Consider the following 25,466-nt stretch of genomic DNA (forward strand, 5'->3'; position numbering starts at 1 on the left):
GGCAGACGGCAGACTCCTGTTTATAGGATGCTGGGATACCGCAGTCAAATAGGATGCTGGGATACCGCAGTCAAATAGGACTAACAGGGGATGCAGAGAGTATTCTAAGAATAGTAGCACGAATGGTTACAGGCTTTTCTAACCCACGAGAGAGTGTGATGTAAATGCTGAAAACCTGAACTGGAAGACGCTTTAAAATACTCGTAGGTTCGAACTACCCTGCGACAGCCTGCTTACGAAATAGGGTCCTTCTAAACAGTATTAGACTAATAATAGCAAGCACAGAGGCATTTAAGGTATCACCCTTCCTGTGCTCCATGCTTAAATTAAGTGGAAAAACTTTAACATGTGGCGTAATGATCAGCACCCTCTGCCATTCTCTCCGGAGTTGTTTGCGGAGTATATACAGGGGCGCGAGGAAAAGTAGCCTCAGAATTTCTTACGTGAAAATTCTTAAAGCTTTTTAAATAAAACAAACTTTGTTAATTCAGCATTTGGATTTGCAGCTCCTTGTGTTTACCGTGTTCGCATTAAAAATTGTTGGATGTAAGGTCCGCCAGTTATGCAAAACATCGTCTTTTTCCAAGTACCTAGACACTTTTCAGGACCACTGTGCCACCATGCAAACCGAGTGTAAAGATTAAATAAAACAGAAACCCACTGATGGTGGCACAGTGGTGCTGAAATATGTTTGGGAACTGGCGGACCTTACATCCAACAAACTTTGTTAACAATCTACATCTTCATTCCTGATTTTTACATATTGATTTCTCAACACAGTCACCCTGCGACGAACACCTTTCTGCCAACGAGAGACCAGTTTGCTAATACCGTCACTGAAGTTTGACTTTTTTTGATGTAGCCAACCTCAGCTCTGCTTCCGCCGCTTCATCACTATCAAAGTGAAGTCCTGGAAGACGTTCTTTCAGTTTTGGAAACAGATGAAAATCCGATGGGGACATTTCGGGGAATGTATGAACGATGAGCAATGACAGCGAACCCAAGGCGTCGGAATGTTGCCGATGTCGCAGCTCTTACGTGGTCTGGTACTCTCATGCTGAAGGAAAGGGTGTTCCAAGTGTGGACGAATTCATCGAATTTGTGCTAAGCTCTTATGGGATCAAACTGCTGAGGTCATCGGTCCCTAAGCTTACACACTACTTAATCTAAGTTAAACTAACTTACGCTAAGGACAACACACACACACACACACACACACACACACACACACACACCCATGCCCGAGGGAGAGTCGCGCGGACCGTGACAAGGCGGGTCATCGTATTCAAAAGTCTATTACAGCACTCTGTTTCTCATAGTTAATTCGTGCAACGCCGTGTTACGCGCTACGAATCGGAATACTGTAGCGACAGAGGGTTGCAAATATGTAGACATGGAGAATAAAAATGTTAAATGTTAGCAGCGTTTGTTCTTTAAAAAGCTTTATGAGTTTTCGCGTAAAAATTTGGAGGAATTACCTTTTCAGGACGCCCTCGTATTATTAGAATACTGCTATGTAGGTCTTAGCACGAATCCTCGTATGAGGTGCTTCAGTCTCATCGACTATGAATTGTTTGTAATACTGTACAGTGAAACAGTTGTGAGTGGGCACACCCATCAAATGACAGAGACGAAATTAAGTCTCCAAGTTAAAACACCCACTTATTCGACGTTGCAAATCTGTTCTAAAATGTTGACGGTTGGAAGATCTGAGAAAGTGCTGAAATCTCGTGCAGGTACTATGCACTAACAACGCTGAAGTCTGCGTCTTAACAGTTTTACGGCTCGTTCCGCATAAATATGTTGTAACCATGAAGGTGGATATCCATGGCGCTTTAGATCACTTAGGGTGACCAGCACTTTTTGCCGACCTGAGGGATTTTAACTGCCCACGAGCGTTATACAAATGTTTTAAGAACTATTTTCAAAATAGGGAAGCAACTCTGTCTTGCTTTGGAAAGGCCCTTACAGAAGAGATTTCGAAAGGCAGGCTATCTTGTGGGATCTGGTACTCGACACGGTACTGCGAAAACTGCAGTATAGAAAAGCGGTTGTTGGAGTAATGGGATACGCCGACGTCCTGATAATCCTTGTGAAGAGAAGTTCCGGAAGGAACATGGAAGATGGCTCTAACATAGTCCTTCAACAGGAACATCAGCTATTCCAGAGAATTAAATTTTCTGTTGAGCCTGAAAGACCACATACATGTTGTTAAAGGGGAATCTTTCAGTAGATCGTATTATGAGATCAAGCAACGGATCCATAAAGATAAAATCAGCCACCAGATACGTCTTCTGGATGAGTGACAAAATTACAGTGCATATATCGAAGAAATGAGCAAGGCAGGCAGAATATGATGGAGAAAATAATTAGCCTAGCCACTTCCGATTGTACACTACAAACGCAAATAATAACGTAGCGCTATTGTAACCGCGATCATGGGATGCTGTGCGAGTGCTTGGGTGCACAGCACGGGTAGTTAACAGGGTGCAACGCGGAATACTACTTCGAGTAACAAAATTTTTTGGTATAGTGTCAGTTGAGGCGTTGCAAGTAATTCTTGGAATACGTTTGCTCCATCTCCAGACACGAAAAAAAATAAAGGCAGTGTATCGGCTACAGAAAAATCGTCCTCATGGAGTGCAAAATGTGATAGGAATAAGGGCTACAACCTGGCAGCAAATTCGCATTCAGATGCACTGTCTGCGGAAGAAGTGATGGGATGATGGCCAAACAGTAAGGCGCGCCTATGGTTTCTTCCCGAATATAAAACAGAGACGGGGAATGAGGCACCTGAATCCGTCAACAGACCTGAAACACTTCTTGAAAAGTAACGGGCCATACACCACCTACTGGCCTCAAACTGGTCGAAGAATGTGCCCGTGGTGAACACACTATCTGGTGATGTCCACTGTACCCCGACGATGCTGATATTAATCGGCAGGAACTGTATCGGCAGGGACGACGCGATATCAACGAGATACAGTGTTGCGAGACAGAATGGTAGATCCTGGACAGTATTGCCAACGATATTTCAAAAAAAGTTTGGGTAGCGGGTTCCTTGTAAGTCAACCCCCGTCTGCTGCACTGCAGAATGTTGTGACAGAAGATCGATGGGCAACGCAGCGAAGACAGCTGAGGTCAACAGTTGTGGCAGACGAAGAGACTACTTCGCATGCACGGCGATCGCAACAACGCCAGAATGGAAACGCAACCGTGTTCCGTGTCTCGGCACTCGACGAACTAAAACAGGGATGACTTGGGCCGATGTATGGCTACACTTCTCACAGGTAGCGACGGTGCTCCCTCGGATCAGTGAGTTGTCCCCTGCAACCAGGGAGCCGACAGATAGACAACGTAACATACAGATAACAACACAAAGCCCTCCGGAGTGTCCAAGGAATGGGTGGGGCACGTCTATGGAACGGGAAGCAATGCAGTGCACACTGGAATGCGGCAGACAAGAACTTATACGCGTTTTATAACAGTAGTAGGCATAATTAGATTTTGTAGTAGGTGTAGTTTTTATTGTAGACTTAGATTGGTGATGGGAAGTGGTATTCTGTTGGATGTAACTAAGAATGTTGTACAATTAGTTGCCGATGTACAGGGAAAAAATCCTGTTAATAGTAATAATTTGGATAAGTATGAGTACAGCCTGTGTTTAAATTATAGGTAAAGGATAATAATGTAATAAGTGAGTAAATAGTAAACATACACCTTCCGCTAACACTACGCCACGTTCAAATGTTTACGCTAAGTGCGACCAGCTCGCCGCTAATGAGACATACGCACCTCCCTCAGCCATTATCGGTCACGTGAATCGCGTATCCTACGTGCAGATACCCGAGCAAACGTTTCCTCTCTTCCCGAACGTGTCGCTCGCTCCCTGCGGACAAGCTCTTACACGGAGTGTCCACAATTCGTTCCAGGTTCAAAACGCTGTAGAAAGAGAACCACTGCTCAGAATGACAACTTTCAACAGTATTTATTGACGCTAGGGCAAACGTGATGGAACGAAAAAATTTAGTCAATAGAAGACGCTGTAAGCGTCAGAGTCTGCACACCAATAGATATGCGGCACACGGCTGTTCCTCAACTTAATCAGTGACGCCTAGTGTGTCTGTCCCGGACTCTCAAGGGTATGAAAAAAAAAAAGGATCTGGTCCGACGTTTGCTAAGGGTCCGGAGAGAACTACTACAAAATTCGAAAACACAGGTTCTTGTGAATTGCAGTGTGGCAGAGGGAGGAAAGCAGTTGATCCGACATCTGTCGAAGATGTGGCCACAGCATTGCAGAAGGGATCGAGCAGTTGTGTGCAAACATGCACTTCAGTAGGAACTGCCCGAAAGTTTGACACGCCTATGAGCACGTTGCTTAGAAACATACGAAACATACTGCACTGCTATCCATACAAAATCACCCATGATCAGGAGCTGACTTGTGAGGAACACCAAGTTCGATCTGGAATTGCTTACTCACTTGGAAGTGCAGAATAAGTGGCCATGGAACATTCTGTGGACAGACGAAGCCTATTTCCATCTCCAAGGACATATCAATACGCGGAACTCCAGAATAAGGGTGACAGAAAATCGACTCGCACAACAGGTACACTTCATTCTTCAGAGGTGACACTGTGGTGCTGGTTGTCGGCATCGTTTTTCATAGGACCGTATTTTTCCGAGGAGATGAACCCTGCAGATCCTTTTACCTGTTCCGACACTGCTAAAAGCTATGGGAGTCTCTTGAGCACCGTCATTTCAATCCTTCAACAGCGTGGATGCGTGTGTTGGGTCATTTTTATGCAAGATGGCGCTCCTCCGCACATCGTTCAGCCAGTGAAGCGGCTGCTGCAGACGCATTTCGAAAATTCTAGAATTATCAGCATTTCCCTACAGCCTGGTCGTCCGTATCACCTCATGCTAATCTGTGTGGTTTCTGGCTGCGGGGTTATCTGAAAGATGTGTTCAGTGCTCCAGTTACGAACGTAGATTAACTGGAGGCACGCTCTGCGTAACGCATTCTGAACATGACCCTCGAGAACGTGCTGTATCTCGATTTCAGCTTGTGGCATAGCATATTGAATATGCCTTGCGCCAGTTTCACGACAATTAGACACTGATGTTATACGAATGCGAATGGATTTGGTGTGGTGTGTGTGTGTGTGTGTGTGGGGGGGGGGGGGGCGGGGGGGGGGGAGGAAAAGAAAGAAAAGGAGAGGGATTACTGATGTCAACTGCATCGGGGCATTGCACAGATTCAGCGGCGACGTGTGAAAATGTGTACTGGACCGGGAAGTGAACCCGAAATCTCCTGCTTGTGAGGCAGGTCCGTTAACCACTGGGCCTTCCGGGACACGTTGTTATCGCAACTCACCGCCGACCCACATTCCCACCGAGCGCCACCTATTCGCAGCCGCTGTCCATTTCCTCCATGCTCGCTACTCTGAGACTCCCGCAGGAGGTCGGTCGTACTTGTACATCCGCATTGAAGAAGGTGAACCCATTGCTCATCTAGCCAAATTAATTATATGAATTCGTGCTGTCTGTTCTTTCCGAAAGAACGGACACCACGCAACCGGCTCGCCTAGATGGGCAATGGATGCACCTTCTTCAGTGCGGATGTGCAAGTACGACCGCCCTCCTGCGGGAGTCTCAGAGTAGCGAGCATAGAGGAAATGGACAGAGACTGCAGGTAGGTGACGCTCGGTGGGTATGTGGATCGGACGTGAAGCTTGCCGAGATAGTCCGAGTAGTAGCGGTAACACTGTCCCGGATGGCGCAGTGGTTAACGTATCTTCCTAGTAAGCAGGAGATCCCAGGTTCGAATCCCGATCGGGTCTAAATTTTCACTCGTCGCCGCTGATTCCCCGTAATGTCCCTGTGCAGCTGACATCCCTTTCCTTTCCTTCCTCCTCCACCTTCAATTTACATATAAAGAAACTGATGTTTTCTTTTCATGCGGTTTTTGGCCCAAGGACAAATAAAAACTGATGTCATTTTATTTTTTTATGTGGTTTTTGGCCTCAGGACAGTTAATAACCGATTTTTCCCATCCGATGGGGTACGACCTTGCCGCGATGGATGGACTTGCCAAAGTACCAACGCCACAACTATTGACTGTCGAACTTGCGCAGTCAATCATATTGAATAGTACGGATGGTGTAACGTGCAACTGAAACCATAGCCATCGTATTGCGATTCATCTGTAAGTATTATGCCGGCCGCTGTGGCCGAGCGGTTCTAGGCGCTTCAGTCCGGAACAGCGCTGCTGCTACGGTCGCAGGTTCTAATCTTGCCTCGGGCATAGATGTGTCTGATGTCCTTAGGTTAATTAGGTTCAAGTAGTTCTAAATCTAAGGGACGCTGTCGTTTATCGACTAATAAAGTCATCAGAAGATCAAAAGAAACGGCAAAACGATTTAGAAAAAATATCTGAATGGTGCGAAAAGTGGCAGTTGACCCATAATAACGAATAGTATGAGGTCATCCACATGAGTGCTAAAAGGAACTCAAACTTCGGTTACACGATAAATCAGTCTAATCTAAAAGCCGTAAATTCAACTAAATACCTAGGTATTACAATTACGAACAACTTAAATTGGAAAGAACACATAGAAAATGTTGTGGGGAACGCTAACCAAGGGCTGCGTTTTATTGGCAGGACACTTAGAAAATGTAACAGACCTACTGACGAGACTGCCTACACTATGCTTGTCCTTCCTCTTTTAGAATACTGCTGCGTGGTGTGGGATCCTTACCAGATAGGACTGACGGAGTACATCGAAAAAGTTCAAAGAAAGGCAGCATGTTTTGTATTATCGCGAAATATGGTAGAGAGTGTCACAGATATGACACAGGATTTGGGCTGGAAATCATTAAAATAAAGGCGTTTTCCGTTGCGACGGAATCTTCTCACGAAATTCCAATCCCCAACTTTCTCCTCCGAATGTGAAAATATTTTGTTGACACCGACCTACATAGGGAGGAACGATCACCACGATAAGATATAGGAAATCAGAACTCGTAGGAAAGATGTAGGTGTTCACTCTTTCCGCGCGCTATACGAGATTGGAATAATAGAGAATTGTGAAGGTGAATCATTCCATGTAGGCTTTCACGGCCGGCGTCTTTATCAGTAAACTCTTCCGGGCTAAGTTGCCGTGGTCGATCTGTAGAACTTCTTCTCCCTGACGTTTCGTTCTCAACTACGGAGAACATCTTCCGAGGTGACGACTCACCTCCGAAGATGTTCTCTGTAGTTGAGAACGAAACGTCAGGGAGAAGAAGTTCTACAGATCGACCACGGCAACTTAGCCCGGAAGAGTTTACTGATAAATTGTGAAGGTGGTTCGATAAACCCTCTGCCAGGCACTTGAATGTGATTTGCAGAGAATCCATGTAGATGTAGATCAAGGGACTGATGACCTCAAATGTTAAGTCCCACAGTGCTTAGAGTCATTTGCACCATTTGCTAGTTTTAGTCGAACCCCTTGAAGTAAAGACTGTTACAGCACCATCTATTGGTAAAATTTTCATTAAATAATTTTTTTTGGTTCCATGTCGTTTCCCCCTGCGTCGATAATGTGCTGATAAAATTTGATATCATTGTGAGCAGCGTTTTGAAACTTTAATTATAGACACTGTATACATAACAAGCTACTCCCAGAAACAAAAGTTAGAGCCTGTGATATCCCAGTATGTCGATGTATTAAGCGGCGATCAAAAAGCTTCCGTTTGGTGGCCTTGCTGTAGTGTATATGCAAAGTAGCGTGACTCCGATGTGGGTGTGTACGCACCGACATGTAGACAAAGGATTAATGTGGCATTCGTATCTTTACGTCGTAAATGCGGAAACGTGAACTATGGCGACGTTATTCCCAAGTGCATCCAAACACGACCAACGTGTTGTTATTCTTTTCTTGCCTACTGAATGAGAAACACCAGTAGACATCCATTGGAGAATGAAGAATATCTATGAGCAAGCATATTGATCGAAAAGCACCTTTGCAGAATGGTGCGCCAAGTGGCGCTCGTGCTTCATGATAACGCACGTCCCCATACCGCAAATGTCGGAACGCAGAGGTTACGCCAGCTCAAGTGACACTACAGCATCAGCATCAGCCATATAGTCCTGATTTCTTCCCATGCTATTATCACTCCTTGGGTTTCTTGAAAAAGCCTTGAAGGAGAGGATTCCTGTTGGACGGTCATCTTTTTCGCAGCAGACGAAGGTGTTTTGCCAAACGGGTATCTAGCACTTGGTGCGTCTGTGGGATGATTGCCTCAGTGCTCACGGTGATTTTGCCTGATTTACGTACCGATTCTCGACTGTATGGGCTTAGAACGGAAACGTTTTGATCGCCCCTTACTGATAAATAGGCATATTTTAGGTAAACACCACCGCTATAAACGTGAATCGTTATCAATGACTTTATTTCACGCGTCGGTGGACAATGAACGGGACGGGCGTTGGCTGCACTGTTGCGGCGTCGCACGCTACTTTTTACCGCCCTGCCAGTGTCCAGCAACGTTCATTTGTCTAGCTAAAAGCTGTAGTAGAAAATACTAGACCACTACTGTCTACTTCAGGTCGCAGCATACATAGAATTGTCCGGTAAACGGGATGTGGCTACCTACTGAAATAAACTTGGCAATGTAAATTTTCAGGTGTATTTTTACGATAAGGATCACAGTTAATACTGCCAAGTCCGTACTAAGTAAAGTTTACACGCACACCACAATCACACTCGTAGCCAGTTTATGGTATTTAACCAGTTACCGAAGTTAATAGAGTTCACCGGATCGTTTAGTTATGAAAATGCTCGCTCAAATGTTGTGCACTCTGCTCTACACGTAATACCTGTTCCAGTCTTAGATCGCACAACACGCCACGCGGTTTTAACTAACAGTCAAAAGCAATAATTTTGATATTCCGTCCGAAATTCCACACGACTTCCACTATACCGTTCACTTAAATACACTTTGTTCTACTTCGCGAACTCGTAATTAGCATTTTTCCACGATTTCAGTGAGATGTTACTAGTTCGAACACTCAGCCCTGACCTCCTATATCACGCCAAAGGCCTTGTTCCCAGCATAGATTGGCGCGAGCCTGCATTTTTCTGATTGGCTAATATCACAAACAGCAAATCAGGTTGCAGTATTATCCCGCGCTAACCCGCGCTTTACTTCAATGACCAATCATACTAAAACATTTCTTTCTATGAAAATTGCTAAATAAATAAATTTAGAAAAGTATCAAATATAAAATTACTCCTTCTGAAATTACCGATTAATTTGTGTTCTACCCACGATTTATTAGTATCATAAACTGACTGCACATTTAATTATAGTAAACCCCCTGTATAGTTTAACTGGTACTTCGTGAATAGCCGGCCGGAGTGGCCGTGCGGTTCTAGGCGCTACAGTCTGGAGCCGAGCGACCGCTACGGTCGCAGGTTCGAATCCTGCCTCGGGCATGGATTTGTGTCAAGTCCTTAGGTTAATTAGGTTTAATTAGTTCTAAGTTCTAGGCGAGTGATGACCTCAGAAGTAAAGTCGCATAGTGCTCAGAGCCATTTGAGCCATTTTGAACTTCGTGAATAAACAAAGCAATTTTCATTTACTTCTGTTCTTCTTGAGTCATACAACACTCTCACTGCCAATTACTACACATATAAAACAATTATAATTATGAAAATACATTAAATATTAATCAAACATAACTTCACAACATTGTTTTGACTACGACTGATAGCACTGTCCGTCAACTGCTGACCTCTGCCGCCTACTAGTACAACTACGTGCAGCTCTCTAACTCAGGTCCATGAATGCTGGTGACATCTGTCGATGACTCATGCCTATAGCGATATCATCCTAACAAGTGACAGGAGCGATGCGAAGGCGCTACGCCTCACTGTGTAGGGGTTCCCGAGGCGCCGGCCGGCCGCCCTTGACGCCCACGCAGCGTGCCGCTTAGCCGGCAGTCGATACCAGCCGCGGCGGGCACAGGGGCTGCACTGTACGCGCCGCCCACCGCTGCTGCGGCTGTCACTCGCCACCAGTTACTTTTGCACAGCGGTCTGTACGTTCTTAAGATAGTAACACACTGCCATACACCCGTCCACACCAGACCACCGATTGCTCACAGCGTAACAGTTCTACTACGATGGGATACTAAAATTTTTTCAGTAGGTTCACTGCATAATATATCGCCGGCCGGTGTGGACGAGCGGTTCTAGGCGCTTCAGTCTGGAACCGAGCGACCGCTACGGTCGCAGGTTCGAATCCTGCCTTGGGCATGGATGTGTGTCATGTCCTTAGGTTAGTTAGGTTTAAGTAGTTCTAAGTTCTAGGGGACTGATGACCTCAGATGTTAAGTCCCATAGTGCTCAGAGCCATTTGAACCATTTTTGAACTGCATAATATTGCACTGCAGTGATAGGAGATCTAGCTGTCAGATGGCTTGGTCAGTCATTCAACCAGCTGTGGTTTTGCATTTGCTTCCTGCTGCAGGCATCGACAAGCTGACCTTACAGTAATCTAGTAGTGAGTTGGGTGAGCGTATGTGTTTCTGGTCGATTATAGCATCACGTCTTGGGAAATTAGTTCTGGCTGGCTTTGCAACATTTCCGCAACATGAGTCGTTATTCCGAACAATTACCTTGTGTGTTTCCTCTCGCACACAAACCGAGGGGATAATAAGTTACCTGGAGTTTTTCTGGTATTGAGTACTAACAGTTGTTTATGAAGATATTTTAGGGTGTGTAATCTGATTAAAATCCTGTACTTTTTTTCAGTACCAGATATTGAATCATTCGCGTAGCGAGCTTATTGATGGGGGAAATGAATTTTGCACGTCATTTACGACACAATGACCAACATCTTTCGTTTGTGTACTTCGTGGAACCTTAAGCAACTACAGTTGAATGTGGTTGGCTTACTGAAGTCAGTCTGTAGCACTGTTGTTTAGGATGTCACTCGGTCGGACGTGTCCCTGTGTGAATAGTGCAATGATGTGTGGCCTACGAAGCTGTAGATTAAAACTGTGTGCCGGACCGAGACTCGAAATCGGAAGCCTTGCCTTTCGCTGACAAGTGCTCTAACGGCTGAGCTACCCAAGCAGGACTCACGACCCGTTATCATAGTTCTAATTCCACCACTACCTCATCTCCTACCTTAAAAGTTCTTCTGGGAAACGTGCAAGACTAACACTCCTGGAACAAAGGGTATTGCGGAGACGTGGCTTAGCCAAGAAGATATGAGATGAGATACTGTAGGAAGTAGAGCTGTGAGGACGCGTCGTGAGCCGTGCTTGAGTAGATCAGTCGATAGAGCACTTGCCCAAGAAAGGTAAAAGTCCTAAGTTCGAGCACACAGTTTTAATCTGCAGAAGATTGGTTTTCGGGAACAATTTACGATGGTTATCGCGGTCCATCCGCTTGCTCGGTGGCTATCTTGAACTGTTAATAGTAACATCCTACAGCGACAGCGGTTCTGATTATACCGCTGATGGATCAGCGTTAGTGCGTTGCCTGCTAGCAAGGCCTCCGCCGTTTGCTTGTCTTCTGTCAATGTCGGTTAGGCTAGTGCCTAATTATAAAGGAGCTAAGTCCACGGTGTAAGCTGAAAAGCTAGATTAAGCAACAGCTTGTGCCTTTAGCGCAAGTGGGTTATCGCCCCATAGTTGCTGCCTTAGTTGTAAGTGACGCTATTGTCACTAAAACTAATGAAATAGAATGAGCGCTCTAGCTTAAGAATAACACGAGAGTAACTCAGTGAGCGGCCGCTAAGGTATTTATTAACACATAGTAACCATTGTTTTTGTAAACCCTCGTCTTCAATTTTGTAAAAGCCTCGTCGCTACAGCTGTGGAGGCCGAGTTGCCACTGTTGGTCAGCTAAGCGTAGTAATAGACGGAAAGTCATCTAGTAAAACAGACATAATATCCGGCGTTCCCCAAGGAAGTGCTATAGGCCCTCTACTGTTCCTGATCTACATTAACAACTTACGAGACAATCTCAGTAGCCGTCTTAGATTGTTTGCAGATTATGCTCTCATTTACCGTCTTGTAAAGTCATCAGATGACCAAAACGAATTGCACAATGATTTAGATAAGATATCGGTATTGTGCGAAGAGTGGAAATTGGCCCTGAATAAAGAAAGTGTGAAGATATTCAGATGAGTACTAAAAGAAATCCGCTAAAATTCCATTAAGCGATAAGTCACACATATCTGAAGGCTGTAAATTCAGATAAATACTTAGGGATTACAATTACAAATTCCCTCAATTGTAACGATCACATAGCTAATGTTGTGGGTAGAGCTAACCAAAGACTGCGATTCATTGGCGTAACACTTAGAGGGTGCAACAGGTCTACTAAAGAGACTTCTTACACCACGCTTGTCCGCCCTATTCTGGAGTATTGCTGTGAGGTGTGCAATCCGCATCAGGTGGGACTGACGGATGACATAGAAAAAGTACAAAGAAGGGCAGCTCGTTTTGTACTATCGCGAAATAGGGGAGATAGTGTCACAGACATGATACGAGAATTGGAGTGGCAATCATTAAACAAAGGCCTTTTTTCCTCGGGACGGGATCTTCTCATGAAATTTCAATCACCAGTTTCTCCTCCGATTACGAAAACATTCTGTTGGCACCCACCTACATAGGGAGAAGTGATCATCAATAAAATAAGAGAAATCAGGGCTCGCACAGAAAAATTTAAGTGGTCGTTTTAACCGCGCGCTGTTCGAGAGTGGAACGGTAGAGAGACAGCTTGAAGGTGGTTCATTGAACCCTCTGCCAGGCACTTTATTGTGAATAGCAGAGAAATCACGTAGATGTAGATGTAGGCCGAGTTTGTGCGTTGGTGAAACGGCTTCTGGTGCAGCATACCGCTAAGACAATTACTCCCTGCCACTGTTACACAGCTGTGCCCCAGTGTGAGGTAACAGTATAAGTGAACGTAGGTTCTACAACACTCCAACAAGTGAGTTAAAGGGTTTACTTATCTTCGTGTCTTGACGAATAAGAACTCTGCAACTCTACTTGAATTATAGCACAAAAAGACCCTCAATGGCTGAGTGCAAATAATCATAGGTAAACTTCACAGTACATAGCAAATGGAATTTACAAGTGTCTGTTGACTTCTAAGAGTTCACTAAACGACGTTCCCTGTCTAAGTCATCCCTGGGTGATGATCTATAACCAATATAGAAGAGCAGCTCTGGAGCTGCTCTTCTATCTTCCGAGTAGGTTTCTGTCCGTTGTCGTCCGGTTATTAGAGGATTGCACTCGGCAGGCAATTGGCCGAGGCGAAGTCGATGTCTTCGTCCTTAGCCCCGCTCGTGACGCCGGGGCACTCGCGCAACTGTCGAGTCTCTATGGCACTGGCACCAGCTCGCATCTTTGCGCTGTGATGCTTTTGCCCTGGCTGTGTCTTGTTCGAACGACACAGCATTACTACGTGGTAACACCTGTGTTACGTAGCTAACTAACGCCGCTATGGATGTGGTTTGTCATTAGTAATTTGTGACGGTTGAATCTGTGGTTATCAATGCCACTAGGTGCTTGTGTTTGTATGGAGCGGTATACATTGATTATGTGCCGTTTTGTTCCCGGTTCGAAGTTGTGAACCCGTGTTTCATCGCCTGTGATGCTGTTCGACAAAAAATTGCCACAATCACCCTCATAACGCGCAATGAACTCCGCACAAATGGTCCTTCGTTGCTCTTTGCAGTCTTCTGTTAGGCGACTAAGAACTTAGAGGGCACACAGCTTCGAGCACCCCAGCCGGTGGACGAATGTGTCATCGAGGTCTAGTAGTGCAGCGAAGTGTTTGACTGTGATCCGTCCATCACCTCGAATGAGAGTGTCCTCACGTTCCAACATCGCAGGAGTCACAGCTGTACGCGGTCGAGCGGCACGCCGGAGATCGGACGGGTTTGTGCCACCTTGTTGCGATGGACAGATGCCTCGCCCAACGACTCGCCACGCTTTCGTTCACTGATAGGTCTCCGTAGGTATTCTACAAGCGCCTGTAAATATCTGCGACACTCTGGTTTTTCGATAGCAGATACTCAATGACAAACATCTGCTCGGAACGCACTGCTGCTACAGACGCCATTTTGGAGGCTACGTATGGCGCCGCCACCTATTAGAACTTCATGCAACTGTATGGACTGAAGCGGGAATATTCGAGGATGACCACAACAAATTCCGCATTTTCTTCAACCGAAAGTGGCCGAGACAGAAAATGTGTTGCATTACATATTGAACGCCACTCATATGCAGTTCATTTCGAGAAAGACGAAGCAGTGCAAGCAGATGTGAGGTTATGACCCCGTCAACAACGTAAAACATTTTACAGTGACGGTATCAACAAACTGGTCTCTCATTGGGAGAACTGTGATCGTCGCCAATGTGACTATGTTGATTAATAAATATGTAGACAAGACGAAAAAGATTTAGAATGTTACTAACGTTTGTTTTACTCAAAAGTCTTTAATTGTTTTTGCATAAAATTTTCGGAGGCATTCCTTTCGAGCAGTCTCTCGTATTTGCCACATTTTCATGCATCCGAAGAAGCTCGATATCAGAAATTCATGAAGTTCCCCCCCCCCCCCCCCCCCATTGGCCGTTTCGTGAAAGACAGCCGGTACGTAGTTGTATAACGTAACTGATGATGAGTGGAATGGTATAGCGTTGAATTATTGAGTGCATTTTACGATTTCATGTCACGAAACGTATTCGCTCTACGTAGTACGATTAAAAACATCAACTATACTTCTATACCCATAAAGGAAATTTTCTAATACACACCCTGAATCTTAGGGAAATGTAGCAAGTTTAGCTGATACTCTTTGAACCTTATGCGACACTTCTCTATCCGTGAAGTTGTAAGGCCTCAACCCTATCGAGGTTCGTACGCCTCGGGACACGCACGTAAACGTCCGTTCGCAACAGCAAGCACCCGCTGTTGTTATCTGTATTGCTACCTCATGTCTTCAGCTCTCCCTGTAATACGTTAGGATTTTCCCCACACGAATTCAGGTCTTAAAAATTTTGGGGCTATTTTTATATTCCTTTTTGTTGATTTGTGGATTCATTGATTACTACCTTTGTCTGCCTGTAGTTTATCTTGTCAGTGAAGACTGCACTCGGCTATAAATTCTAGTAGGAGGTATTTTATTGCTAAACTTTAATCTGCTTAGTTAAGTGTTGAATCCGCTGTCCAGTTTCTTCAGTCAGTTGTTTGCTCCATTCTCAGTAATTTCGATGCGTTTCAGGAGACATCACGAAGGCACACATTTTTCCGCGAATCATTTGAGAATCTCAATAACCAATAGCGTCTCTTAACATTCTTCGTATAGCCATCAGTGGTCAGTGTAAGATTAAGTGGAAGGCGCGCGTACAACTAATGGTAAAGAATTCAGATGTAGATGATTACTGACCTGTCTGGCGACGACTCCTGGGAGGATCTCGCAAGTGATGACGTGACAGAGCCGGAACTGGTCGAGAGGCCAAATCCTTGAAGGTAAAGAAGAAGAATAAAAAGAATTGAAATAAATTAAAACATCTTAAGCAATTATTAGTACCTTTCAACTGATGAAGAAATAAATGTGTTAAGAAAGACAGATTGTCTTAAACTTTTCGTTTACCATGCATCAAACCTTCATTGTAACTGCTAGACAAGAGTGTATGCACTTCACTCGTTAACGCTTACACAAAGGGTTTTATAGGAAAGATAGTGAGTAAAATAAAAGGAGATTGAATATCTCACTCTGTAGCAGCATGTACGCTGTTGTGAAATTTGTACACAATTCAAAACTGTTTGCTCGACTTGAAAAGAGCATCGACCACAAAAAGCCTGAGTCAGATTTCAAGTGCCGGTTCACTTCACACTCTTAATATCTCAATCAGGACAAAAACTGAAGTATTTTATTGCACGTTCGACCAACACATCGAGTGTCACAAATGTAATGTTGTTTAAAATGGCTGTAGTGCCGAATATTATTCCACTACGACTGAATGCATGCCGAGTAGCTACTGTGCGCCTTCCAGTGAATCAGAGCTAGGAGGTAACCGTCGTATTGCGGCGAAGCAGACTCTGTGATCTGAAGTGTCTCCACTGAACACGATCCATGGTCGACTGTGTGATCTGAAGTCTCTCCACTGAACACGATCCATGGCCGACGGTGTGATGTCAGAGTAAGCATTCGAGAGTGTGTAAGTTTACACATAATGGGGAAACGTCTCAGACGTTTGACACACCAACAGAGAGAACTTGAAGGACTCTAACGCGGAGTGATTGTAGGAGCCCACAAATTTGGGCATCCCGTCAACAAGATTTTACCCACGTCGTAGAGAAGTTGGAACGCAAGGACCGTTAAACCTAAATGTCTTCCTGGCTGGCTCAAGAAATTAATAGATACGGACCGGCGAAATCTAAAGCGTACCGTGGAAACCAATAGTGCCATTCTCGTCAGCGAGTGCAGAGGCTTTCCGTCGCAGACAGGTTTACGGGGCAGTGACGAAGCGACCGGATGAGAGCCGATAGGAACTGTCCATATGGCCGGGTCCAGAAACCATAGGCCATCAGGCTAAATGTGCCAAGTCGCTTAGAGTGGTGCAGACGCCGCCGTCATTCGTCTGTGGAGTATTCGATGAAGGTTTCATGGAATGGTGAGTGACGAGATGTGATTGGCACGAAGTTGGGCGCGAGACGATCTCGTACGTGTGCGGATAGTAACATTTGTGGACATGATATGGTATGGTGGTACTTATCCTGATTTGCCTTGAGAGCATTAATATTGATGACTGGCAATGTGAACGCGGTTAAATAAGGCCGTCACTACTACCATATTTTACGTATTTACTGTTCCTAGACCACACAGAAGAACTAGCAGCATTGTATTACATCACCACCCGATCTTAAATTGCGTGGAGGCAGGTACATAGGGAAACTAAGATGGTTGGGACTTCAGAACCTGGGCTAGACTTGTATGTCAATAGTATCTTTGGTATTATGAGACAGGTAAGAGGAAATATGCCAGTAAGTTGCAAGGCTCAATGCAATTCCTAGGCAGTTCGCTGCCAATTAGGACAAGTTAGCTTTTCTCCACTCTTCGACCACTTTACTGTACGATCTAATTTACAACATTACCAATATTTTGCATAAGAGGAACGATCGATACATATATAAACATTGTAAACCTACATATCGTAAGTATCTATCCAGAGGGACCTTAAGTGCAACTACCACGTAAAAGAAACATTAGGAAAATTAGATGCCAGTGTGAAATTCGTAGGAACAATCTTAAGGAAATGTAACTCATCCAAGAAGGAAGGGCTTATAAGGCGCTTGTTCGACCGATTCTTGAGTGCTGTTCATGATATGGGATCCTTACCAGGTAGGACTGATAGGGGAGGGAGGGAGGGAGGGAGGGGGAGGGAGAGGGAGAGAGAGAGAGAGAGAGAGAGAGAGAGAGAGAGAGAGAGGATGCAACGAAGAACGGCGCGTTTCTTCGCGGCGTCGTTTTGTCAAGGCGAGAAGTTTACAGACATGCTCAACAAACTCCAGTGGCAGGCGTTACAAGAGAGGCGTTGTGCTTCACGGAGGGGTTTCCTATTGAGACAAAGAGAACACTTTCCGGGAAGAGTCGGGCAACATATTATTTCTTCCCACTGTGGTCTCGCGAAATGACCACGACCAGAAAATTCGAGAAATTAGAGCAAATACAAAAGCTCACCGACCATAATTTTCCCCAGGCCCCATTCGCGAGTGGAACAGGGAAATGGGGGATCTGTTAGTAGTAACAGAAGTAGCCTCCGCCACAAATAGTTAGGCCAATTCCTGAGTATGATGTAGATATAAAGTTAATTAAATTACCCAGTGATAATTATATTACCATTTCCAGAATGAGATTTTCACTCTGCAGCGGAGTGTGCGCTGATATGAAACTTCCTGGCAGATTAAAACTGTGTGCCCGACCGAGACTCGAACTCGGGACCTTTGCCTTTCGCGGGCAAGTGCTCTACCGTCTGAGCTACGGAAGCACGACTCACGCCCGGTCCCCACAGCTTTACTTCTGCTCAGACGGTAGAGCACTTGCCCGCGAAAGGCAAAGGCCCCGAGTTCGAGTCTCGGTCGGGCACACAGTTTTAATCTGCCAGGAAGTTTCACATTACCATTTCACTACAACTGAAACTCCTGTAAATGAGAGGAAATAAAGACTGATATTTGCTACCAAATGGTGAAAACAAAGACTGTTAAAACAATATAAACTCAGATTTTACGAAAATATTTTACACAATAGTATGCCCGCGAACGATGAGCCAGTCCATCGTAAACGTTTCGCAACAGGGTTCACAGTCCGTAACAATTGGCTCTGTATCTTCGGGGTGGAAATTTGCAAACCCCAAAGAACTTAAGAGAGGCCCAACGCAGTCTCGATAGTGGATGGCAATCAGCATCGTTCCTAGTTGCAGAGGATCCCCATTAATTAGGAGACTGAAGAAACTGGACAGCGGATTCAACACTTAACTAAGCAGATTAAAGTTTAGCAATAAAATACGTCCTTCTAGAATTTATAGCCGAGTGCAATCTTCACTGACAAGATAAACTACAGGCAGACAAAGGTAGTAATCAATGAATCCACAAATCAACAAAAAGGAATATAAAAATAGCCCCAAAATTTTTAAGAGCTGAATTCGTGTGAGGAAAATCCTAACGTATTACAGGGAGAGCTGAAGACATGAGGTAGCAATACAGATAACAACAGCGGGTGCTTGCTGTTGCGAACGGACGTGTACGTGCGTGTCCCGAGGCGTACGAACCTCGATAGGGTTGAGGCCTTACAACTTCACGGATAGAGAAGTGTCGCATAAGGTTCAAAGAGTATCAGCTAAACTTGCTACATTTCCCTAAGATTCAGGGTGTGTATTAGAAAATTTCCTTTATGGGTATAGAAGTATAGTTGATGTTTTTAATCGTACTACGTAGAGCGAATACGTTTCGTGACATGAAATCGTAAAATGCACTCAATAATTCAACGCTATACCATTCCACTCATCATCAGTTACGTTATACAACTACGTACCGGCTGTCTTTCACGAAACGGCCAATGGGGGGGGGGGGGGGAGGGAACTTCATGAATTTCTGATATCGAGCTTCTTCGGATGCATGAAAATGTGGCAAATACGAGAGACTGCTCAAAAGGAATGCCTCCGAAAATTTTATGCAAAAACAATTAAAGACTTTTGAGTAAAACAAACGTTAGTAACATTCTAAATCTTTTTCGTCTTGTCTACATATTTATTAATCAACATAGTCACATTGGCGACGATCACAGTTCTCCCAATGAGAGACCAGTTTGTTGATACCGTCACTGTAAAATGTTTGACGTTGTTGACGGGGTCACAACCTCACCTCTGCTTGCACTGCTTCGTCTTTCTCGAAATGAACCCCTCGATGGCGTTCTTTAAGTTATGGATGGAGCCAAGTCGGGACCGGCTGGGGGATGATCGAAGATGTGAAACCAAAGCATCGGATTGTTGCAGATAGCACAGAGCACGTGTGCAGTCCGGTACTGTCACGCTGAAGGAGAGGCTGCTCCCTGTATAGACGAACTCTTCGAATTCGAAAATCGATTACAGCAGGTTGTTTCTCACGCACCGACATAGTTATGTTATACGGCTTTATTAAACGCTACACTTATGAACCTCTAGCGGCGGAGGTCTGCAGTTACGTAGATATGAAGAATAAAGATAATGTTGTTGTTGCTGCTGCTGCTGCTGTTGTTGTTCTGGTCTTCAGTCCAAAGACTGCAGCTCTCCATGCTACCCCATCCTGCGCAAGCCTCTTTATCTTCGAGTAACTTCCGCAACGTACATCCTTCTGAATCTGCTTACTGTATTCATCTGTCTGTCTCCCTCTGCGATTTTTATCCCCCACGCTGCCCTCCAGTACTAAATTGGCGATTCCTAGAGGTCTCACTGTGTGTCCTAACAATCGATCCTTTCTTCTTGTCAGGTTGTCCCACAAATTTCTTTTCTCCCCAGTTCTACTCAGTACCAGTAGTTATGTAATCTACCCGCATAGTCTTCAGCATTCTTTTGTGGCACCACAGTTGAAAAGCTTCTGTTCTCTTCTTGTCCAAACGGTTTATCGTCCATGTTTCACTTCCATACATTCCATACAAATACTTTCAGAAATGACTTCCTGACATTTGAATCTATACTTGATGTTAACAAATTTCTCTTCTTCAAAAACGCTTTTTTCTGCCATTGGCAGTCTACATTTTATATCTTCTCTACTTCCACCATCCTCAGTTATTTTGAGCTAAAATAGCAAAACTGATCTACTGCCTTAAACGTCTCTTTCCTAATCTAATTCTCTCATCATTTCTCGATTTGATTCGGCTACATTTCATTATCTTTGTTTTGATTATGTTAACGTTCGTCTTATATTCACTTTCAAGGCACGTCAATTCCGTTCAACTGCTCTTCAGAATCCTTTGCTGTCTCTGACAGAATTACGATGTCATCGGCTAACCCTACTGTTTTTATTTCTTCTCCATGGATTTTAATTCCTACTCCCTTTGTTTAATTTACTGCTTGCTCAACATACAGACCGAATAACATCAGGGATGGGCTACAACTATTGTCTCCCTCCCTCCTCAACCACTGCTTCCCTTTCACGCCTCTCAGCTCCTATAACTGCCATCTGGTTTACGTACAAACAATAAGTAACCTTTCTCTCCACGTATATCACCCCTGCCACATTTAGAATTTGAAAGAGTATTTCAGTCGACATTGTCTAAAACTTTCTCTGCCCGCATCTCGTGGTCGTGCGGTAGCGTTGTCGCTTCCCACGCCCGGGTTCCCGGGTTCGATTCCCGGCGGGGTCAGGGATTTTCTCTGCCTCGTGATGGCTGGGTGTTGTGTGCTGTCCTTAGGTTAGTTAGGTTTAAGTAGTTCTAAGTTCTAGGGGACTGATGACCATAGATGTTAAGTCCCATAGTGCTCAGAGCCATTTGAACCATTTGAGCCGAACTTTCTCTAAGTCTACAAATGCTATAAAATTAGGTTTGCCTTAACCTACATTCTATGAGAAGTCGTAGGGTCCAGTATTGCTTCGCACGATCCTACATTTCTCCAGTATCCAAACTCATCTTCCCCGAGGTAGATACCAATAACGGTTGTTTTATTTAAAAAAGCTTTAAGGGTTTTCACATAAATTCCGAGTCAGCACGCCCAACTGAATACTAAGTTTTATGTTGAAACGAAATCAGGCAGATTCAGCGTGGTGGCGATGTCGCACAGATGAGGCGATCTGCTAATTCTCAATAGTTTCACATTAAATATTGGATTTACTATAAAAATTTTGTTATCAGAAATTTAGGAAATTTTTTAAATAGCTAAATAGACTTGACTTATAACGATATAGTTTACTAAGTGACTAACCCAGTACACGGTCACCTGTTCCTAGTAGCAGTTTGCCTATCTAATGGTTCCCAGGAGCAACAGAAAATAAGATTTGCAGTATTTCATATAATTATTGGACGATTTTAACAATGTAAAATGTTATCATCGTCTACTCATTAAGACGTGTATATATTCGGACTGAAGTGAAGAATGAAAATTTGTACCAAGTTCGGGATTCGAACCCAGGTCTCCTGTTCACTAGGCAGATGTGCTATCCACTACCTCACGCTGGCACAGTGGCCTTGCAGAAATGAACAGACTACCGTATCTCGCCTCCTTCCTAAGTCCAAATCCATGGGTTTTCTTCAGGCAATTTTCAGCAGTACATGTCTCAAAAAAAAAAAAAAAAAACTCAGGACACTGAACTGCATTAAAAAGACACGTTATTAGTACCACCGGCTTCGGCCGTAAGCCGTCATCTGGTAGGAAAATCACTTACATTTCAATTATCATGAAAATTGAAACAAAAAGCACTGAATATTTTAACCCACATGAAACACTTAATAAAAAGCTCATTCATTGTTTATTGTCTTACTGTTCAATTTTTTTTACACACACACACACACACACACACACACACACACACACACACACACACACGCACGCCCCCTGTTTTAGTTGTATTTATATTTTGTATCTTTTTTACTTTGATACAGTCTTTCATGTTGGCTTTTAGGCAGTTTTGCCGAATACTAAGGTTTACGTATTGTTAGATTTATTCTTATCTTTGTAGTTTATTTTGTATCGACCTTGTGAACCACATTTATGCAAGCGAAGGAACCAGTCAGTCCCGTTTTCCGCTCTTTTGCAGGTATGTTGGTTAGTTGGGCGGAGAAGGGACCAAACTACGCCGTCATCAGTCCCTCCGATCTTAGATTAACTAAAACCAATAAAATCCCACATTAAAAGAGGGAACTACAATATCCATAAAATGATAAACTATTAACAGGGAAGGAAGGAAAAGGACAGAAGAAGAGGGGAGGGAAAGAGACTAATGACAGGGGCGTGAAGGAAGAAGCACAGGAGACAAGAGAGATGCTCAGGACATAACAGACCCCATAAGGAAAGGAGTGGGAAGGCAGAGGGCCAGGGTGAACCACCAAGCGCAGTTGAAGCCAATCCAGTCGGGGCGATGGGGCAGCAATAGGGCCTGCCATCCCCTCCACTCAGCGATAAGGTGGAACGTCCCTCCCTTAAATAAAGCGATAAAAACCCCCATCACGAATAAAACGTAAAACGAGATCCGCCGCTGAGGCATCGTCAGCCAACACCAGGTGTAGCGATTCTGGGAAGCTAAAAGTCCGTCGTGAAGTGGCTTCGTTGGGGCAGTCCAATAAGGTGTGAGCCACAGTCAACATCGATCCACAACGACTAGAGAGGGGGGGGGGTCCTCAGACGGAGGAGATAACTGTGAGTCTACCAAGTATGGCCGATGCGGAGCCGGCGTAGGACGACAGAGGCCTTACGAGAGGCCCAGGAGGAGGACCGCCGCGGAGTTGTAGAATCCTTAATCGCCTTAGGCTTGTTCGGCGAAGAATGTGCCATTCTGCATTCCAAAGGCCCAAAACCTGACGACGTAATGTCGAGCGAAGGTTTGTCTCCGGAATGCCAATAGCAAGAGATGGCCTGGAAGTAGCTAACTTAGCCAGTCGATCGGCAAGTTCATTGCCAGGAATCCCAACATGGCTTGGGGTCCAAATGAAAACCACCGAGCATCCACGTTGAGCAAGGAGAGAAAGGGAGTCCTGGATAGCGATTACCAACAGGTGGCGAGGGAAGCACTGGCCGATAGCGTGCAAACCGCTCAATGAGTCACTACAGATAGTGACGGATAGTCCTGAGCACGGACGGAAATGGTCCAGTGCGCGCAAGATGGCTACCAACTCTGCAGTAAAAACACTACAGCCATCGGGCAAGGAACGAAGTTGTGTGCGTCACGCATAGGTGTAAACAAAACCAGTGCGGCCAGAAACCATGGAGCTATCAGTATAAATCACTTCTGAACCCTGGAATGAATTGAGGAGACAGTAGAATTCGTGGCGAAGAACCATCGGGGCGACAGAATACTTTGAATCGATTGAGAGATCAAGACAGAGCTGTGGCCGAGATACGCACCAAGGAGGGGTACATGTGTGAGCAGAGAAGAGAGGCGCTATTTTGTAGGTATGTGCTACGGTTCCCACCTCATTGGTTCCTACGTCAGTCGCTTCCGCCGCGGCAAGCTGCCTTCTGGGCCGTCTGCACTAGTCACTTCGAGGAGGGCGCTGTGGTAGCTGGTTGGTTGGTTGGTTGGTTTGGGGGAGAGGACCAAACAGTGAGGTGATCGGTCCCATCGGATTGGGGAAGGATTGGGGAAGAAGTCGGTCGTGCCCTTTCAAAGGAACCATCCGAGCAATTGCCTGAAGCAATTTAGGGAAATCACGGAAAACCTAAATCAGGATGGCCGGACGAAGGTTTGAACAGTCGTCCTCCCGAATGAGAGTCCAGTGTGCTAACCGCTGCACCACCTCTCTCGCTCTTGGTACCGGGTCCTACACGGGAGCTGAGTTACTTGTTTATTTACAGTATTATTGAGGTCCTGTCTGTCCATATTCCTTCCTCTATTATAGCCTCTCTTTTCAAAAAATGGTTCAAATGGCTCTGAGCACTATGGGACTTAACATCTGAGGTCATCAGTCCCCTAGAACTTAGAACTACTTAAACCTAACTAACCTAAGGACATCACACACATCTATACCCGAGGCAGGATTCGAATCTGCGACCGTAGCGGTCGCGCGGTTCCAGACTGTAACGCCTCTTTTTTCCAGTCCCATGTGTTTGTTTGATATGGGCATGACATCCCCCCCCCTCCCCCCACCCTACATAATTGGCTGGCCCGTCCGCCACAGATTTATCTTTTCACAATTATCTGAGTACACCACATGTCACGACTTTGTCTTTCCACGTAGTACTTGTTCGCTAATAAACCCCCTAGTTCGCAGTTGGTTGCACCTGAAGATGAAGCCTTAGGCTTCGAAACCGATCATGCAGAAAATTAAGAAATTACTGGAAACTGAAGCATTTTTTATTCTGTATCATTCTTATTGACCAATAAGCACTGACAGTCTTCGTCCACTGGGACCAGCTAACCTCCTCCGTCGTCAGGCTGCAGAGACAACCCCTGCAGCACACCGTCACTCGCATCTTCACAGGCCGGTTCAAGGCTAACTTTTGAACAGAAAAAGAGACCATTACGGAGTGTCATTATCTATACAGTATACGGGAAACGTAATTGCTCCGTCTGTGAGTGAAGAGCAAAATGTCGTTTGGTACTCTAGTGGGACGTACCTACTATTTTAACGCTTTAAAGCTCGTGTGAGTGGTAGGAAGCTGTGAAGTAATACAGAACTAATTTTACTGCTATATTCCTTGAGCGCGACATACTGGTGCCTAAACGAGCAACCAGACGTCCTAGTCGCCTTTTATACCCACAATTAACTGTACTGAATAAATGTAAGACAACACATTAGCTTTGACGACCTTCATACTAACTGGCATCGGCGTGGTACAGGCTCGATTCAGGGCAACGTTAACAAAGACTTCTTGAGTAATCGATCGCATAAGCGCTGTCACCGTTCAGAGAGGGTCAAGACGAGAGCTATCATAAAATGGGGCGGGTGTAATTACGGTCTTTGGAAAAGGAGAGAAAAAGCAGGTCATTAAAGGTTGAACACGAACTCGACCGACAAAAGAGTATTTTGGTATAAGGGACCCATGGTCTCTGGTAGCTCGTTACAGTGAAGTAAGGTAATTATGATTTATTCAATTCGTACCCTAATTATCTTACTTTCTGTGCAAATACCGCTACAACAATGGAAATGATCGTAACATCCAATCACAAAAACGCGAAATATATCCTGTTTCTCGTAGAAGCCTTTAATGTGGTTGTCGTCACTGCAGGAACACCTCAGCGTAGACGTCGCAGTACCGTTCT

General features: G+C 44.8%; 1 protein-coding gene across 1 annotated transcript in view; it reads right to left on the reverse strand.

Annotated features, from left to right (window-relative positions):
• LOC124788048 (sodium/iodide cotransporter) overlaps positions 1 to 25,466 on the reverse strand; it is a 333,961-nt gene that overhangs the window by 266,390 nt on the left and 42,105 nt on the right. Inside the window, exon 2 of the mRNA XM_047255115.1 lies at positions 15,460 to 15,535. The gene's annotated coding sequence lies outside the window, so the exon portion shown is untranslated. The remainder of the gene's footprint in view (positions 1 to 15,459; positions 15,536 to 25,466) is intronic.

The sequence above is a fragment of the Schistocerca piceifrons genome, chromosome 3 (genome assembly GCF_021461385.2).
Source record: "Schistocerca piceifrons isolate TAMUIC-IGC-003096 chromosome 3, iqSchPice1.1, whole genome shotgun sequence".
Taxonomy (NCBI): domain Eukaryota; kingdom Metazoa; phylum Arthropoda; class Insecta; order Orthoptera; family Acrididae; genus Schistocerca; species Schistocerca piceifrons.